Below are 19334 nucleotides of genomic sequence, written 5' to 3' on the forward strand. Positions count from 1 at the left end.
CCCGCGATTCAATTCCTAGTACCCACATGGTGACTCAGCACAATTCCAAACTCCTGTTTCAGGGGATCTGCTGGTCTCTTCTGACCTCCACGGGCCTCAGGCATGCGTGCATAGAAAGCATTTACATACACAAAATAAGTACATCTAGTTTTTAGAAATGAGAACTCCCAAGTGTGGTGGCATATATCTTTAACCCATACTGTGAGTTCCCTGCCTGTCTGGTCTAGGCACTAAGATCTTGTCTCAAACAAGAAACATAGAACTTCCCTTCTTCCCCCTTCTGTTGTAACTATTTAGATACTCAGTTACACTTTTTTTTTTATAAAACAATCTCCTGCGGTTCAGGTTGACCTCAAATTTCCTGACAAGGCAAGGATCACCTTTGGCCCACACACCCAGCCTTAAGCTATTTTTATTAGCTTAGATTTATTTTTGAATTTTGTTATTACTTGATGTCTTCTATAGGTTAAAAAAAAACAACAATCAAACAGACTTGCCTTGAGTTTATTTATAAAACAGTGCAGCCGCTAGTCATCTACAAATAACGTGCGTGATGGGGAGGGGTCCCACCAGTCCATCTGTCTTTCCATTGCCAGAGGCCTTCGCAAGGGCCCTGGCACCTCTGGGAGCCTGAGAAAGGGTACGAGATAAATAAAACATAACTTTTGGGAGATACGGGAGGAGCCTGGCTTATAAGACTGCCAAGGATCACCAGGTTCAAAAACTACATCCATTCCCAGCATCCCAGGAGGAAGACAGGTTGAACCTCCCCTTCCTCTGACACTCCTGGCTTCTTCACTGCTTCTCTGTGGGCACAAGGACTCTACAGTTAGGGATCAAATAAGACCTCACATACGCTAGGCAAGCACTCCACCACTGAACTATATCCCCAGATTATGCTGAAGGGCTCTTGATATATATTTTTAAAGTATTTTCTATTAAAAACAGGGTCTCACTATGTAGCCTTGATTGGCCTGAATCTCTCTCCTTTCAATTTTTCGTGACAGTCCTTGAACTCAGAGATCTACCCGCCTCTGCCTTCTGAGTGCTGGGATTAAAGGTGTGTCACACCCAATTTAAATAGTTTTAATTAATTGACTATTTATTTATTGTGTGTGTGTGAGTGAGTGTGTGTGTGTGTGTGTGTGTGTGTGAGAGAGAGAGAGAGAGAGAGAGAGAGAGAGAGAGAGAACAAATGTTAGAAGTTGGTTCTCTCTTGCATTACGTGGATCCAGAGGAACAAACACAGGCTGTAAGGCTTGGCCTGACTTGAAAGTACCGTCACCCAACTGAGTCATCCCGCCGGCCCTTGACATATATTTCTATAATGCTGTAGGTAAAATAACCAAGTCAGACTGGCCCCAGGGTTGATAACTAAAGTCTTGGGCTTTTGCTGTTTCCCATCCCCAAGCACATACTGCTATCAGGTAACAATGCCACTAGGCCTGGGCTTTAGCCACTACTGTTATTTAGTGTCTTCTCTTCTCATTAAATGTTAGATTTTATTTCCTTCCTCCGTCCACCTTAGATCTGGCTTGCATTAATTATCCTAAATGAAACTCGAATCTTGACACAACACAGGAAGTTTCTCAGCTAATCAGCCTAGATGAAGTTGTCAAATATTGGCTAAGCACATAAAAGTAGCGAGAAATATATAACCGTTAAGGCTAGTGCAATGTTCCCATGGAGACAAAAATCTGCTCAAATTAAGAGTAACAGCTGAACGTAAGAGAAAAGTAATCCAGTGTCCCTGGGATACATGCCCTGCTGGGCCTGAAATAGCGGGGACTGCACAGCAGGAAGCCAGGAAGCTTTGTAGGTGCCCACACTCAGACACACCCCATACCCAGCTACACCAGAGTCTCCGGAGAGGAGACTCAAATTCAAAGACTAAACATCATCTCTGTGGTTGGACCGCTGGCCCAAGAGGATTGTGCACACAGGAATAGGTAGGCAGGAAGTACTCTGGGTGATTAGGAAAAGGCAAGATTAACGTCCCTGTGCAGGACTATAGGATAGCGCAAACGGGGATGGCAAGCAGATGTTGGATGCTTCTATTTATTGTTATTCTTTAAATATCTATTTTAGTGGGGCATGGTGGTGCCTTTGCCTCCAAGACGAGGAAGGCAAAGGCAGGTGGATTTCTGTGAATTAGTGAGTTCCAAGTCAGCCAGGACTACACAGTGAGAATCCATCAGAAAGAAAAAAAGTTTTTAATTTTATGTGTATGCGTGTGCAGAAGAGTAGAAGCCAGAAAATGATAGCAGATCCTCCAGGGATGGGCATTAAAAGTGGCTGTGAGGGCCGGTGGTGAGGGATGCAGGCTGGACTATGCGGGTTCTCTCAAAGAACCACTCGTGTGTTAGCCGCTGAGCTGTTTCTTCAACATATTTTAAAACTTTTTTTAAAAAAAACTTTTTAATCCCAGTTCTGTGTAGTCCAGGCTCTCCTTAAACACAAGATCTTGACTTGCCAAATACATGAAGTTATCTGATCTGTGACCCTCCTGTCTAACTTCTTGGTGGCTTTTTTGGGGGGAATTTGTTTTGTTTTGTTTGTGTAGATAGGGCCTCGCTATATAGCCCAGGCTGGCCAAGGACTGATGATGTAGACCAGGCTGGCCTTGGCTCTCAAAGATCTGCCATCCCTCCCCCAGTGTTATGATTAAAGGTGGCTGTCTTGAGGGGTTTTGAAACAGAATGTCGTATAGCCTGGGCTGCCCTTGAGCTCCTGATACTCCTGCCTCCACCTCCCAAGTGCTGGGATTTCAGGCAGGAGTCACCAAGTCCAGCTCTAGGATGAAGTTTTTGAGCTCCAACCTGTTGTGATCCAGCTGCCCTCATTCCCACTGACCCACCGGGGAACTTCCTTGTGGTCTGTAATTCACAAGGATATTTGTGTTCTTTCTGGCCGGTGGGTCTCCACAGAAGGAGTAAAGGTATAAAAGGTTGCTGGGAAAAATAAAGGTTGCTGTTCTTCCACCTGAAAAGAAGCCTGTATGTCTCAATCCCGGCGCCCTCCCCCCTGCCAGTCTTGGCTATCCAGGCTGCACTGGCCGCAGCACAACCATTTTATGGATGAGCAATGTGTTCGTATATCACTAGAGGCTGAGGGATTGCTTCCTGAAGTCTAGAATAATACAGTTCTCTTTCCCTTGGAGAGAGTTTTCTTTTCAAATTCATGACTTCCATCTGCTGAGCAAGCACTCGACCACCGAGTCCCATCAGCAGATCCCCCGGGTGCCATTTGATGCCTTCATTTGCTGAAGGCCATTTGGACTGTGTCTACATTTCTAGAGACCTAGAGGTATCTGTATCTAACAGTGCTCCAGGGAGCACCACATACAAATATTTATTTACTTGCTTTTATTTCGTTGGGGTTTATTCCTACGGGTGGAATTACTGGGTCATGTTCTTTATTTGCCCCATGGAGGAGCTGCCAAACTCTCCCACAGCAGCTGCAGCATTTAATACTTTGATCAGTAGCCCCAAGGGGCCAATTGCTTCCCCTCATCAACACTTACTCTTTCCCATTTTTAAGTAATTTATAAGTTATTAATATTAATAATTATTAATGTTAATAGTTACTAATAGTTTACAGCCGTCTACACCTGGTTGGTGTTGCGGTGAACTGAATGAAAATGACCCTCCTGTGTTCATAGGGAGTGGCATTGTTTGAAAGGATTACGACAGGTGACGTTAGAGTAGGTATGGCCTTGTTAGAGAAATTGTGATACTGGGAGTGGGCTTTGAAGTTTCAGAAGCTCAAGCCAGGCCCAGTGGCTCACTCTCCCTTCCTGCTGCCTGCCAATCCAGATGTAGAACTCTCAGCTCCTCCTCCAGCACCATATCTGTCTGCACGCCACCATGCTTCTCACCATGACAATAATGAACTAAACCTCTGAGCTTGTAAGCCAGCCCCAGTTCAATGTTTTTCTTTATAAGAGTTTCCGTGGTCATGATGTCTCTTCACAGCAACAGAATGCCAACTAAGCCAGGTGTAAATGCTGTCCTAAATGTGGTTTATTTATAATTATATGTATATAAATATAAGGAATATGTAATAAAGATGGCAAATTAGCAAGTAATGAGTAATAAAGATGATGAATTTTCTTCCTCAACCTCCTGACTTGAGGCAAAAACTGACTGAGACAATTTTGTCACCCACCATGTGGTCCCCTGCTGATGGATGAGCTCAACAAGTTGGAGGTTGGATCCAAATAAGTCACTCACACAACAGTTCTGGGCCACTCAACCATCCTATCTGTCTTCAAAGTGACCGGCCCTAAAGTAGGGGAGGAAGACTTCTTTCAGGCCTCCAGAAGAAACTGACTCAAGAAACTGGACTTTTTGGCTTTCCAAGGATCCTCTCTGCTTCACATAGGGTCTTTTCTCTGTGTGCTTTTTCTCAGTTTACTCTTTTCTCTCTCCCCTCTTTGGTCTTATCTTGTCTTTCTTTCTTTCTTTTCTTCCTTCCTTTTTTTTGAGACAGGGTTTTTCTGTGTGACCCTGTCCAGGCTGGCCTCAAACTCACCTGCCTCTGCCTCCCAAGTGCCGGGACTAAAAGCGTGCGACACCACCCGCCCACTGAAATGGTTTTGTTATCACTGAATTTTGATGAAATTCAAACTCCGATGCTTTAAGTTTTCCCTGTTATCATCTCAACAGGAGACCTGTTGAGGGCAGAACTGTGGGCACCCATTTCAGTCTCCGGAAGCACAGCTTATTTCTGTGGTATTGGCTGGAGCAGAGCCATTATCATTTGAAAGTTTTATGTCTTTCGAGGCTGCCTCTCTCTTGGCACATTCCACGGAAGGAAAGCTATTTGTCTTGCCGAAATACTTTGGATTGTGCGATCGTTTCCTTGAGACCCCAGACTCATTTTCTAACAGGTGGCAAATTTCAATCCCAGAGCGCAAACCCTTTCCTAGGGGTTCCTGTGTTGCCAAAAATCACCAGCAGGTGGCAGGATAATCGATGAAAAGGCTCTGTTGATCGAACAAGGCAGGCTGATCATTTTTGAAAAACAGCATGCGCTCTTTTTTGTTTGTTGTGTTTATATTTAATTTTTTTCATATAATATATTTTTATCATCTTTACCCTCTGAGGGCTTATTTCTTTCTACTTTCTGATTTCTTGTAAGTGTTGTCTGGCTTCTTGAGGACACTGAACGTGTTCGTTCACTCCAGGTAAGGGTCTGGGAATAAACAAAAGAAACAATTCCACCCAAGTCTATTTTGCTGAGAGTTTGAGTTACTTATCAGAACGCGGGCTTCTTGGGCCTCATTGAAGAGCCCTGCGGGAGTGACGATCGCTGGAGTCGCTGAGCAGTCTGCAGGCAGTTCCACTAAGGGTCTTCTCGCTAGTGAGTATTTACCAAGTCTAGAACCTCCGTGTGTGTGTGTGTGTGTGTGTGTGTGTGTGTGTGTGTGGTGGGGGGGGCTGTGTGTGTGTGTGTGTGTGTGTGTGTGTGTGTGTGTGGTGGTGGGGGGGCTTGTGAGTTCCTTGGGCCTTCTCTGCAGCAGGAAATGTTGCAATCCAGAGGTAACAGCCGCAGGTGCGGAGAAATATATTTGTTTCCTTTTGCCAGTTCCCTGGGAGTTTTGTCTGATACTCAGTCACCGATATCCAATGAAAACTACCGAAGTCAAGAGCGAGAGACCTGTTAGACTCACCCATGACGGGACAGGATCCTGAGTTTTTGTGACAATAATGTCCAACATTTGGATACCTACTGAGTCTGGGATGGGAGGAGTTTAATAGACAGATTTCTGAGGGACAAAGTTTATGAAAAGAGTTTTTTTTTTTTTTAATGCCACGAACCAATAGAGACGCAGCAGCATGTCCTAGCTTCCGAGTTGAGTTCAGGCCCCAGCACCAGACAGACATCATGGCAGGGTCTCTGAAGGGACTCAGCCCAGTCGTCTTGGTCTAATAGCTCTCTGAGGCTAGGGGAGGTCGTACTGCAAGAATGGGCGACTGGGGATCCCAGGCAGGAGGCAGGGAACGTGGGTTTCTTGGGCCTCACTGCAGTGTTCGCCTGTCATAGGGTGCCTGTCAGTATCTGTGAAAACAGGAGCGAAGGCTGCTGCAGAAACTGTGCTTGATCTGAGTCTCGAAGTACAGGGAGGCAGAGAGTGGATGAAGGAAGAGTAATACTTAACATCTTAGCATACTTATTAAAAACAGAGCAAAACAACCAAAAGACACCCTTTCGTCAAACACTCCCATATCCTACCCTCTCCCTCCTGTTAGACCCTGTTGATAACGAACATATCATTAATGACTCTTCTTTAAATTTATGTTTTTGTCTTTATAATCCATTATCAAAAGTGATGTCTTTTTCACTCAGGGTAAGGCTTTGACCAGAAGGCAGAGAAATCATCCAAGTGTAGGGAAGTGCTTTTAAACTGTTCTAGTTGAACAGATGTGTACAGTTAATCACTTCACGGTTAGTACACACACACACACACACACACACACACACACACACGCACACCCCAAAACCAGACAAACAGAAGACAAGGCAGGAGGAGCGGCTTTTGATTGCTTACTTTTTGGATTTTTTTCTCAACTGTTTGTTTTAAACTATTTCAGACATACAGAAAAATGGTTATACCGTTTTATTTGTTGCCGACATTTTGCCCTGTTTGCTTTCTCTCTGTCTCTCTTTCTCCAGCTTCAGTGCAATACCTTGGTGGCCGGGAGGGGGGGGGGCGGCCGCGATGGGGATGGATAGGGAACTTTAAAAGGTTCACCTGGGAATGCTCGCCAATTTTTTTCCTCTCGACTCTTTCAGATTTAGCTCTTTATTTTTGTTGTTGTTGTGTTTGTTTTTTTAACTGGGAGACGCCGCAGCAAGTTAAACTGAGGCGCTTCTGCTTATCAACAAGCAGGCGGATTTTCCCAGCCTCGGTAGCACCTGTGATAGGAGCTGCAGCTAGGGCTGCTATCTTGGGGATCAAAAGTTTTAGCATTTTTCCCTCGATGCTCTTTATATCCTCTAGGGGAAACTCTAGGTTCTTTTGGCAAAGTCCAGGCTAGTCCAGGCGATTTGACTGTCTGAGGAGGAGCTGTCAGTCTGCAGAAGTTTGTCTTCTTTTTGTTAGTGGGACTGCGATCCTATGTTCGTAATCCTCTCCAGGGTTCAAGAGCCAGGCTGGAGAACGCTTTCGCTGTTTTCTATTTTGAAGAAACGTGTGGGAAAATTGTTTCGATAAGGACAGGGTCATATACAGAATCTCAAAACTTCAGCTGAACAATGGAAACGCAGAAGCTCACAGTTACTTGGAGTCATACAATTTTTTTTTTTTTTTTAGTTTTTCGAGGCAGGGTTTCTCTGTAGTTTTGGAGTCTGTCCTGGAACTAGCTCTTGTAGACCAAGCTGGCCTAGAACTCACAGAAATCCGCCTGAGTCATATGATTTTAACGGAAGGCTACACTCAACTTCCCTGGTGGTCTAGTGGTTAGGATTCGGCGCTCTCACCGCCGCGGCCCGGGTTCGATTCCCGGTCAGGGAAAACGTTTTTTGTACTCTTACAACTAAAACAAAATCTCTTGAAACATGAAAATGGAAAGAGAAGTCACGCTACAGTTTTAATACCGGATGGTCTAAAGAAAATGTCTAACATTTTCCAGTAGACAAAAGTATTTTTTGGTAAATTCGTCTACTTAATTTTTCAAAAGAATATTTTACATAATTTAGGATTCAAATTTGCGAAAACGCACAACTGACAACAACCGGACTTCCGTGTTACATGCCCCCCGTGTCTACTGAGGTGATCAGTGCTGTTCTCAACAACGAGAAGCTTTATTTGTGCTCTTGCACGAATAGAGGCAATCCCCTCTGCGCCTTGTCTCTTCCGCGTGACAATTCTTTTTCAATCCTGGCTGACTTGGGTTTCTGTGTAGACCAGGTTGGCCTCCAATTTGCATATCTGCCTCCCAAGGCCACAATGACATTCTGTACTTTTGTAAAGAGAAGAAGACGGTGTATTGTGGCTGTTTGACTCGCTAAATAGTGAGCAGGTCGGCAACACGTTTCTAAAGCGCTTAGGACAGGTCTCAGCGCAACCGTTTCTGCATTGGTCTAAAGTCTCCCACAAACAACCCACAGTAGAGCCTTTTTGGATCATTCGATTCCAGAGGCTCCCTTCAAACGGTAAAAGGAACTGATTTTCTTTAAACCTGGAGATCAAGGGCCACCACAGTAAGTTTAACAGGACGAATCCTAGAGTTTCTTTTGTCTTAATTCTCTTCAGTGTCAAGAAATGTGCTGGAAAAGAATTTGTTATTGTATTCTTCATATGAAAACTATTCTAAGCTGAGTCTCAGCGGGCGTTGGTGGTATAGTGGTGAGCATAGCTGCCTTCCAAGCAGTTGACCCGGGTTCGATTCCCGGCCAACGCAACCGTTGTTTTTGTTTTGTGTTAATTCTTGTTTTTCCAACCCACGGAGCTTGTTCACCAAGTCCATTTTGTAGACAACGCATCCTTCATTTTTGTGTTGATCCTTGGGTTCCAAATCCTCGGAGCTTGTTCACCAAGTCCGTTTGGAGACAAAGTGGCCTTCCCTACAAGCCTTCTAGGTCTGCTTGGTGCAGCAGTCTGGCGTCGCAGACATAAACTATTATCCTTTTTACTATTTTTTAATATACTATTATCCTCTTTAGGGAAGTGTCTGAAATGGAGGCTGCTCTCTTTTGAGACTTCAGAGGCGGCTATGCCTCCGGTTCGGGAGGGAACGCGTGGCGCCTTGGTGATTGGAGTCAAAAAAACCCTCCCCGGATTAGGGCCCCTTCACTCTTTCTTCAGCTCGCCAGCTCTGCTCCTTTTCCTGTTGCACCATTCTGGTAACAAAACACTCGATTCCAAAGCACAGGCTGAAGTATGAATAGGAATATCGTTTGGGGGCTGCCTGCAAGATGGTTTGCTTCTTTGGAGAGGATTCACAGAAGTGGGTCGGTGCTGCAGTTGCCAGTTTCTTATCTCGGGGGGAGGGGGGGGCTGGGATAAACGTCAAGGTTGCAAAGTCAGACATTTGACCCTGCAGCCACGTAGACTACGGTAAATAGGACCTCACCGGCAGCTACTCTTGTTCAAAGGGTATTATATCGACGCCGCAACCCGCTGCTCGTCCGGTGGCGCGCCGTGATCGTATAGTGGTTAGTACTCTGCGTTGTGGCCGCAGCAACCTCGGTTCGAATCCGAGTCACGGCATATGGTAGTACCTTCCCTTGGCAGCTCTTTTATTGACGATTTAAATTCTTATTTTGCCTTTGCGGAAACACCGAGTCACTAAAATAAGTCCACACGGCTTATCCAACAAGAGCAACCTAAACTCCTGGGAAGAACCAGAGCTAAAGAGGAGGCTCTCTTCCCCTTCCCCAGCAGACGGTCCAAGTCTTCCCGAGACCCCGAATGTTGGCGCCTCTTCTACCGGGCGGAAAACCAAACGCGGGGAGCCGCGTGCCTGCTTTTGCAGCAAATACTGCACCGGAATGCTATACGAGTGTATCTCGGTGAATTTTACACCAGATGGCCTGGGCCTTGTTTCTCGGGCAGCACGATCTTGGTGTTTAAAAAGAAACTTCCACGGAAGAAGAGTGACTAGGACCTATTTTCGCAGTAAGCCGCAATGAGACACCAGAGCGGAAGCTCAGGCTCCCCGAATACGAGTCTCCGCGCGCCCGCTGCCCACTACCCTGTCCCCGCGCTCTGTCGGCTGGCCCTCAGCCCCAGGCGCCCGAGACACCCAGCTCCCAGGTGACTCCATTCAGAAGGAATCGGAGGAGACAGGCCCGTCTGGCTCCATGTAGTCCACTCTCTGAACTTCAGGTTCCTCAGAAGTAGAGTTTCAGACAAAAGGTATTAATATAAACATCAAGTCATAGAGTCTAGAAGTTAACACCAAATACAGATAGCGACATTGTGTAGACCGATTATATAGGCCCAAGGTCTAGCGAAGCTCTAACGCCCGGCTAGCTCAGTCGGTAGAGCATGAGACTCTTAATCTCAGGGTCGTGGGTTCGAGCCCCACGTTGGGCGGTTCATGTTTTTCCTTTATTTTTTTTTTCTATAAATTCTAAAAATCTCTACCACTTGTGGGTTTTATTCTCTTATCTGGCAACAGAATCATGAGCGTCTAAACTTTCATTGAAGCCACTGTTGTTCAAAACTTCAGTAAACTGGTCTTAGGAGGTGAAGGTAGAAGGTGTTCTAAAACCAGCATGAACTACGTGAAGTCTTGTCCGAAAAAAGTAGCAGAACAACAGCAATAAAATAACAAAGTAACCATTAGTAGTAATGATGATGACGATGATAAAATTAACCCGCAAATGTCTCCAAAACTTTGCCTCATTTACGCCTAACTCGTTAAAGAAGAATCGAGCCAGTGGTTTTGGAGTCGCGGGAGAACTGGAGTCCGACCGAGTCTTCCTGGAGCAACTGTGCAATGCAGCTCTGAGCAGCCCACAGAGCCCCACGGCTTCCCTCCATCCCCTCATCTCACCCAGGCCCCTTAGAGACCCTAAGAAGACCCTTAGCTGGACACATTGTCCCCTGATCCTCGGGATATTAAATTATTCATTCATACATAAAAATAAGTGAAAGTTCCAAGATGAGGACCGCTTAAGTGGTGTGTATCAAAAAAGGCAATGATTTGTATCAAAAGATCGATGGTGTTTTCACGAAATTATACATCTTTACTGGCACACACACACAAGCGTGTTGGGAATGATAACCAAGAGATTCAGATTCTTATAATGAAAGGGCTCACTGTGGGCTCTGCACGGTGGGTGAAACGAAGACATTTCCTTTCCAAACAGTGGGAACAAATAGAACAATGTATGAACTTCTGCGAAGGGAGATGAGAGGAGACAAATAATCAACCAACCTGCCCTCGACCGTGCTGGTTTCTTGGTTCACTAGAACCAAAGAGCGTGCAGCTTGAAGAAACTGTAGGAGCGGATCTAACGCGCCATAGCGTTGCTTTTCTGTCTTTTTCTCTTCCTGAGCAAACACTCTACTCTTGAGGTTTGGTTTTGTTTTACTTTGTTTGATCCTTTTGGGGGGCATTGGAGACGCCAGGGCTTCCAAGTTGATGGGGTAAACCGCTCTCCCACCAAGCTACGTCCTCAACCCCACCAAATGCTTTTTACTTTTTTTCCCCTTGACTTCAGTGATGAACGCTTTTTACTTTTTGAGACAAGCCCGGCAGCGGTGGGACAAAAGTGCTACCTGTCTAGCCTTGGAGATACAGTGCCTCTGTATCAGCCTCCCCAGTTGGAAATCTTAACAGTTTTTATCTAGACGGCGAGATGGAGCAAGGTTAAAAAGGAAACTTGGTCCAGAACTGGAGTCACTATTGGAGTTGACAAAGGGGTGGCACTTGTCACACGTGTGGCTGGGACAGTGCTCTACTTCGGCTCAGAAGTGACTGCGGAAGGGGTGGGGATGTGTGCGTAGTCGGGGTTGTGCTATGTAGCCCCAGTCTGGCCGTGGTCCTCTAGCCTCAGCCTCTCAACTGCTGATTTTTCTCTTCTCTTCCCCTTGGAGACAGACGATGTAGCCCAGGCTGGCCTCGAAATCACAGACACCCTCCTGTCTCTGCCTCCCGAGTGCTAGGATTATGTTAGGTGTGTGTTCTCATGCCCAGCAGAGTTTTTACTTTTAACAGAACAGCTCGGCTGAGGTGTTGTAGCCAGACCATCTCTAACCTGGCAGCAGCCAAAGGCATTTGCTGGTGTTTTTCTGTATTTTTTCTTTTTTTAAATATACATTTTTAATTGATATTTATTGAGCTCTACATTTTTCTCTGCTCCCCTCCCTGCCTCTCCCCTCCCACTTCAATCCTCCCCCAAGGTCCCCATGTTCCCAATTTACTCAGGAGATCTTGTCTTTTTATACTTTCTACTTCCCATGTAGATTAGATATATGTAAGTCTCTCTTAGTGTCTGTATTGTTGTCTAAGTTCTCTGGGATTGTGGTTTGTAGGCTGGCTTTCTTTGTTTTCTTTATGTTTAAAAACCACCTACGAGTGAGTACATGTGATAATTCTGTGTCTGGGTTACCTCACTCAATATGATGTTTTCTAGCTCCATCCATTTTCCTGCAAAATTCAAGATGTCATTATTTTTTTCTACTGTGTAGTACTCCACTGTGTAAATGTATCACATTTTCCTCATCCATTCTTCGGTCGAGGGGAATCTAGATTGTTTCCAGGTTCTGGCTATGACAAACAAAGCAGCTATGAACATAGTTGAGCACATGTCCTTGTGGCACGATTGAGCATCCTTTGGATATACCCAAAAGTGGAATTACTGGGTCTTGAGGAAGGTTGTTTCCTAATTTTATGAGAAATCGCCACACTGACATCCAAAGGGGTTGTACCAGCTTGCATTCCCACCGGCAGTGCAGAAGTGTTCCCTTCCCCCCATTTTCTGTCTTTTTCAACGACTAGGGAGAAACATAGCAAGGCCTTTAACATATGTGAGGGTTGCCAGTAGAAGGGTCACAATCAGGGCCTTGCTGGTCTACACATTAAGGGCAGGCTTAGCAATGAATAAAGCTCTGTCTTAAAATAAAAAGTGAAAACCCCACCCACCTCAAAAAAGAAAATAAAAAAAGATAAGTGAACAAGTTTAATCCCCCCCCCCCGAACAACCCCTTAAAAAGAGAGCGAGCAAGAGAGAGAAGGGAATAAGACTGAGGTAAATAATGAAAATAATGCTGCCGCTGAAAATAACTCTTGTGGGCAATATTTAATGAACGCTGATTTATGTTCTCAAATGTTTTTCAAGCTTTTCTCATCAAATATTGGATGGATCTGTAAAGGAAGTATTCCTATTAACCCTTTCCTACAGTTGGGGAAGGTGATTTGTTCAAAGTCGTATCCTGAGGGAAATGAGAGCGGACTTGATGGAGGACCTGAAGGCTTAGCGCACACGCGTGAATTCTAAAGCAGAGAAACAAATGGCACTGGAGCCCTACGGCCCCAAGACGCGAGTAGATCTGAGTCCTTGCATCGCTTCATACTTATGCCACAATATCTCAGGACTCAAGATGAGTGTGTTCGATAAATCTAAATTGATTATAAATGGTTGGAAGGAGGATTCCAAGTAGGCAAAAGACAGCCGTCCCTGGGTGGGCTCGAACCACCAACCTTTCGGTTAACAGCCGAACGCGCTAACCGATTGCGCCACAGAGACATGTAGGGACCTGGTTGTAAATTCATTTGCTAATCTTAGAATGTGCTTTTGAGCTTGGGGTTGCACCCTCGTTTTCGTGGTCTCCCCGACTCCTAGCCCTCCTAAAGTAAAACACTACACCGAGGCGAGTTTCTCAAGTTTGCATAGTGATCCGGTTTAAGTCAGCTCGGAGCCACAGACCTCCCAGTACCGGGTTCCAGGTTTTTAGCCTCCAAAGTCGCCTGCCCTCTACTGGTCCCTGCCCTCCCAGCTCTTGTCCTCACAGCCTTTGCATCCGCAGGCTGGCGTGCGAGTGTCCCGGCCACGGGTCCTGGGACTTGTTCGCCTTTGCCAGAGCACGCCTAGCACCCAATGAAAAACCCACGCTGCGCGCCCGGAAGCACGCTCCACTCACCACGTAGCATCAAAAGGAAAAAAGCCAGGGTGGGCTTTTAGCCCTATGAGGGTTCCATTCTAGAAAAGCAGACCTGTTTTTTTTTTTGTTTTTTTTTGTTTTTGGTGTGTGTGTCGGGGAGTGTTGCTTACATTCCCTGAACTTTTAGCTCGCAGAGGCCCTCACTTGGACTCCGTGTGTATACGGAGGTAGAGAGACCTCATCCTCGTGTCTCCTCCAGCGACTGTGTGCACTATGAGGGTTGAAAACAAAAGCCTAGTCTGTTCACCCAGACCAGTTTTCGGCGAATTCTGTCCCGGGTCCACTAGTCAGTGGGAAGGAGCGGCGTGGTCGAAAGAAAGGGGGTTTGATGGGGAAGCACGTGACTCAAAGATAAGGCGGAGCGGAGGCTAGGACGGCCCTTTTGGAAGGAGGAAGAGAGCCGCTGTGACTGGCGACTCTTTTCGGATTCCCCATTCTTTCTTGTGATTACTGTGCAGGGATTTTGCTTGATAATAAACGATGAAGTAATACATTGGCCCTGTGCACACTCGCATCCCCTTCTCCCTCTCCCCTCCCCCCCAACCCGACTGCTCCGCCGCTCTTTAAGCAGGCCTGCTCCGGCGTCTGGGCATTTGCAGCCACGGGGTGTCCTGAGGCGGTTCTGCTCCGGACACTCAAGCGCTGAGACAAGTTCGGGTCCTTGAACCTCGCTCAGCATGCCTCCGGCCGCCCCAACTCCCGCCCCCAGCTCCCCCCCCCCCCCCCAACAGCCTCTCCTCCTTCGAAGGCTGGGCTGGTCCAGCCACTCTGAAGCCTCAGCCCAGTTTACTGACCCTCAGCCGCATCTGCTCTACCTGCTGGTCAAACGTTGTCACTACATCTGAATACTTTCCCACAACCTAGGTGTCCGAACATTGACTCCACTCGCTGGTCAAATATCATCACTACAACTACACACACGGTGCAAGGAGGCTCGGAAATCCTGGTAAGTCACTTGGGAACCTTTAAACGGTAAACTAAACTATACTATTGGGGGGGAAAAGTCAAAAGGACAATCTTAGAACCTTTGTCAGGGCAGAGATTGGGAATCTCACAGTGCAGGGAATTAGGGCCCTGCTCACTGCTAATATGGATGGGATGCTAGAATAGCGAATTGAGGAGATAAACAGCCTGGCTGGGATATATATACTACCTCAGTCATAATTGTGATCAGTCTGGCAATTCATATCTTATCCTTAAAAATGGGTCCAAATGTAGAGATTAGTGAGAAGATACAGGCTTTAGAAAATACTACTGATGTTATACAAGTTATTCAATGGTTCTTAGAGAATACTACAGTTTCAACTGACAAGATAGAGGGTTGAGAAATATTTAGCAGTGAAGAGGACAGGAAGGTGACTGGTAATATACAAGCCTTACAAATGGTTTCTAAGGAGAACAATACCATTTTGGCTGACAAGATGAAAGCTTTAGAAATAGTTCCTGATTCAGAGAGTAGATGGGTGATTGATAATATGCAAACCTCAGAACAGCTTACTACTCAAAATATACAAGCCTTAGAAACTTTATTAAAACTGATACTAAAAGCGTTCAGACACAGGAGTTCAGAGGAAAACCAACTACCCATCACCGTATGGAATCAGAGAGGAGCTACCCAAGGTTATCCAGAAGTCAGCTGGGAGCCTATAGAAATGTGAGATTTAAAGAGATTTAAGGAAGCAATAGTTTTATATGGTATGCATTCTCCTTTTGTGAAACAGTTGTTAAATTCAGGGGCCACTCGAAACAGAATTATTCCACAAGGCTGGCAAAACATAGTTACAGCGGCATTGGAATCAGGTCCTCAGAAGAAACGCGGGCCACTGAACATCAGTTTAGGGTTAGAGATTATAAGATTTCCCAAGACAATATCCTTGGTGAGGCCATTATGCTGCTCTAGAAAGACAGATTACATTTGATGACCGCACCTTGGCCCTATGCCACACAGCAGCTTTGAATGTGTGGGACAAGACTGAGGAATCAGTAATGACTTTCGGAATTTATTGGGAGACATGAACTGACAACTCAAGAACTAAGTAATTTATTTCAAACCTTACAAAGTGACAAGGACTTAAATAGTCCAAGAAAATTACCAGCTGAAATTGACAGAGAATTGGCTCTGGTAGAGAAAAAAACTACAAAACGCACATGTGGATGGTTTGGATCCAGAATTCGATCGTATCCCAGTTCCTCTGCTTTCCCCCCATTCTCCTACTGGAATTCTTCTGTGGAGAGAAAACATTCTGGCATGGATATTTTAGCCTCACAAACAGAAAGAAACAAAAAAATGAAAGACCTATGTAGACAAGGTTTCTGAATTGATTCTGAAAGAAAAATTGAGACTTTGTCAATTAACAGGAATAGACCCAACAGAAATAGTAGTATCTTTTAATAATGATGAGATTGACAAATTATGGGCAAAAAAAAAGAACGTTGATTGCCAAAGAGCTTGCATTTTTTTTATGGAAGAGATTAACAACAAATATCCACAAAGCAAGACAGTTCAATTTATAAAAAGAATCAGTTGAGTCCTTCCTCACATTGTGTGGGGAGCACTGATATCTGGAGCCCTACATTCCACAGTAATGTAAATAAGTCAGGAAATTTAAGTAAAGTGGACCAAAGCCCTTATGAGTTTATTCAAAAGTCAGAATTATATGCTCGTGTGTGTGTGTGTGCGTATATATTCATTCTTGTGGTATTATTAAAGTTTTCACAACCTCTTAATATAGTTACTGACTCTCAGTATGCAGAAAGACTTGTTTTACATATTGAAACCATGGAACTTATTCCTGATGGTTCAGAATTCGTTATTCATACAATTATGGAAAATAATAAGGAATAGGAATTATCCCATGTATATAAAACACATCATGCAGGTCTACCAGGACCTTTAGCACAAGGTAATGATGAAATTGATCAGTTATTGGTGAAGGACTCCGAGTCTTTAACATGACTGTGGGCATGACAGACTGCAGAAGAGACCAGCAGGGTGTAAGCCCCTGACCTCAACCCTAGTCACTGGCAGAAACACAGAATGTTCCCATTTGGTAACAAGCCAATCAGAATTAAGATGAAGAAGTTCCAGGAGCTGATAAAGACAGAATGCAACAACCACCACAGAATGGCAATTTCCTTTCAGCCATAGCTGACCAATCAGCTCAAGCCAAGCACCCCTGGCCCAAGTAGACACCAATCCTAGGTCTGTAACCGGAGATTTCAAAACCCCTAGCCCCCTTGCTCTAAAAACAATAAATAGCTTGCCCCGCTGCTGTTTGAGGTCTCTCCTGTTCCACCTCTGCACTGGATGGACAGAGGACCCAAGTTCGAAGTCACAATAAAGACTCTTTGCTTTTGCATTTGAACTTGGTCTCTTTTTGTATCTATGGATGCCAGGGGCTGAGGTGTGGCCTTAACCCAAACACATTGTAGAAGGGAAATTTCATGTTTGATGTGATAAACGGTACAATCATCTGAAAACCTTAAATTGCTGTGTTATGTCTGCACGTGGGCTAAAGAGGTTTAAGGGGGTCAGGCACGGTGGCACAAAGCTCTTCTTGCCATCACTGTGTAGACACAGTCTGGGGCGGGGATGGGGTCTGGTGGGGGGAAAGCAGAGAGGCAGAGAAGGACAGAGAGGGAGAGATTTTAAAGGGACATAGAGATGGCTTGCAGGCTAGGGCTTGCTCTCAGGATTGATCATCCAAGAGCTTGATCCACGGAGCAGGCACAGCAGAAAGAGATCCGACTGCTGCAAACTGTCCGCTGGCCTCCACACGCGAGTCATGGCACACACACACCTGCCCATCCCCCACAAACACAACACAAAAAAGAGTACTTATTTTATGTATGTATGTTTATGCCTGATTGTACGTGTGTGGACGACACACATGCAGGAGACCGAGGGAGGGCAGAGTGGATCCCCTGGACCAGGAACACAGACTCGGGTCACCCCGAATACCATGTCCAGACTTAGTGTCAGTCTCATGGTGTTTCTGTAGAAGAGAGCAGAGAAATCCATACATCAAGAGCCTTGTAAAATGCAGTGGTGGAGACATGAGGCAGGCAGGTTCGAGGGAAGCTGGAGACCTCTGCTGTAGGGCTGGCTCTCTTGCTGCCTTGGCAGAAGATAGGGGTCTGCCGGTACACACCGAAACCAGCGACAAGGCTGTTAGTGCACGGAGGTGAGCAGCCCTTGGCTATTTGTGGGTTGGAGATAATTCAAGATGATTTGTCTCTGGCCCTGCAACACTCCATCCAGCTCTCAGCAAGGAAGAAAGTTGACCAAGCCAGAAGGGGAATGGGATCGGTCTGATGTCACCCCCGGGTGTCGGTTGGGGATGCGGTCTGTGTAGATGAAGGTCGCGCAGGCGTGGCGTGGAAGGGAGCGCGGATCCGCAGGTGGCAGCGGGGCGCAGGCACCGGGACGTCCTGAAGTGGCGCGGCCAAGTGACGATGTATTCAGAGCACAGGGCCGGTGGGGCTGAGTCATGGCTGTGGGAAAGTAAAGCACACTCACCCAGCTAAGTGAGCACCCTCAACGCGTCTTTGGTTTTCTCAGGCGAGGGTGACCGAATTGCACTAGTGTTGTGCTGGCCCCTGTGATTTCCCCAAATTCGGGAAACACGATTGCATAATTTTTATTAATTTGCGACTGCGTTTGTGGTCTCGGCTTATGCCATTTCCTCATATTTTGGTACCCTTCGTTCTTTTTCTTTCTTATATGTTTCTTTTTCTATCTTTTTTTTAATGCCTGTATTTTGGCCCATCCTTGTCAAAAAAAAAAAAAAAAAAAGACATCGGCTGTAGGATTGGCATCTTTAGGAAATTATGTCCTGGTTAGTGAGAACATCCCTTCAGGTCTGGAGTTTTTGTCTTAAAGTCCAGGAGCACTTGTAGGAAACTATGTCTCACATTTTGGTTTGAGACTCCAGAATTTCCTTAATTCGTTCCTGCACTTAACATGCACCAGACCCGGGCGCGGGACCAGCACACCCCTAGCTGAAAGACTGGAGCCGCTGCTAGAAAGCCATTGTTTTGATTCATTCAAAACAAAACAAAACAAAACACCCCTCGTCATTTTATTATCTTCCTAATGTAAATTGGCTTTCAACGGCATCAGCTCAGTTCAAAAGCACCTTTCTCTGGGATATGCCCTGGGGCTCCAACGGGCTTCGCTTCCTCTGGTCCCCGCGGTGCACAGCCCCCAATCCCACCCCCAGGCCACCCTCTCCCCCGTTAGTCCCTCTCCACTCCGGTTCAAGTTCGTCCATCTCCATCCAGTCCGGACTCCCTGGGCACTGGCACCGCACTCGCCGCCTTTCCCACACGTGTCCCGCTGAGGTTCCAGCACACACCTGGGGTGACCAGCCCTTTGCGCGTCCGTGCTCGGGGCCTGCAAAGGACCAAACCCTAAAGGGCACTTGGGCTCCTTCGCTGAGTCCTGATGGGCGCCCGGACCGCGAGTCTGCCAGTGTGGAATCCCTGAAGGCCCCGACCCCTGGGTGACGGCGGGGTTCCAGCGTCCCGGAGTCTCCGGGTTCATAACGTTCGCGCGAGCTCGGGAAGAGTCCACGGGATATTAGGGGCGCCCATCCTGTTGGCTTTGAGGCCTCCTGCTCCGGATGCTCCACTGTAGACCTGTGGGTTTTCCAGGTGTGATCCCCGCGGTGACGACCGGATTATCAAGGAGACCGTCAGAGCTCTGTGCACC

At 46.2% G+C, this 19334-nt stretch overlaps 4 non-coding genes across 4 annotated transcripts; 3 read left to right on the forward strand and 1 right to left on the reverse strand.

The window, feature by feature from the left end:
* Positions 1 to 7447: 7447 nt before the first annotated feature.
* Trnae-cuc (transfer RNA glutamic acid (anticodon CUC)) lies at positions 7448 to 7519 on the forward strand. Its single transcript has one exon. It is a non-coding gene; the product is annotated as a tRNA-Glu (tRNA).
* Positions 7520 to 8336: 817 nt separating this feature from the next.
* On the forward strand, positions 8337 to 8408 carry Trnag-ucc (transfer RNA glycine (anticodon UCC)). The gene has a single exon. It is a non-coding gene; the product is annotated as a tRNA-Gly (tRNA).
* Positions 8409 to 9145: 737 nt separating this feature from the next.
* Trnah-gug (transfer RNA histidin (anticodon GUG)) lies at positions 9146 to 9217 on the forward strand. Its single transcript has one exon. It is a non-coding gene; the product is annotated as a tRNA-His (tRNA).
* Positions 9218 to 13132: 3915 nt separating this feature from the next.
* On the reverse strand, positions 13133 to 13206 carry Trnan-guu (transfer RNA asparagine (anticodon GUU)). The gene has a single exon. It is a non-coding gene; the product is annotated as a tRNA-Asn (tRNA).
* Between the last annotated feature and the right edge of the window lie 6128 nt (positions 13207 to 19334).

This window comes from Microtus pennsylvanicus, chromosome 7 (genome assembly GCF_037038515.1).
Source record: "Microtus pennsylvanicus isolate mMicPen1 chromosome 7, mMicPen1.hap1, whole genome shotgun sequence".
Lineage (NCBI taxonomy): Eukaryota > Metazoa > Chordata > Mammalia > Rodentia > Cricetidae > Microtus > Microtus pennsylvanicus.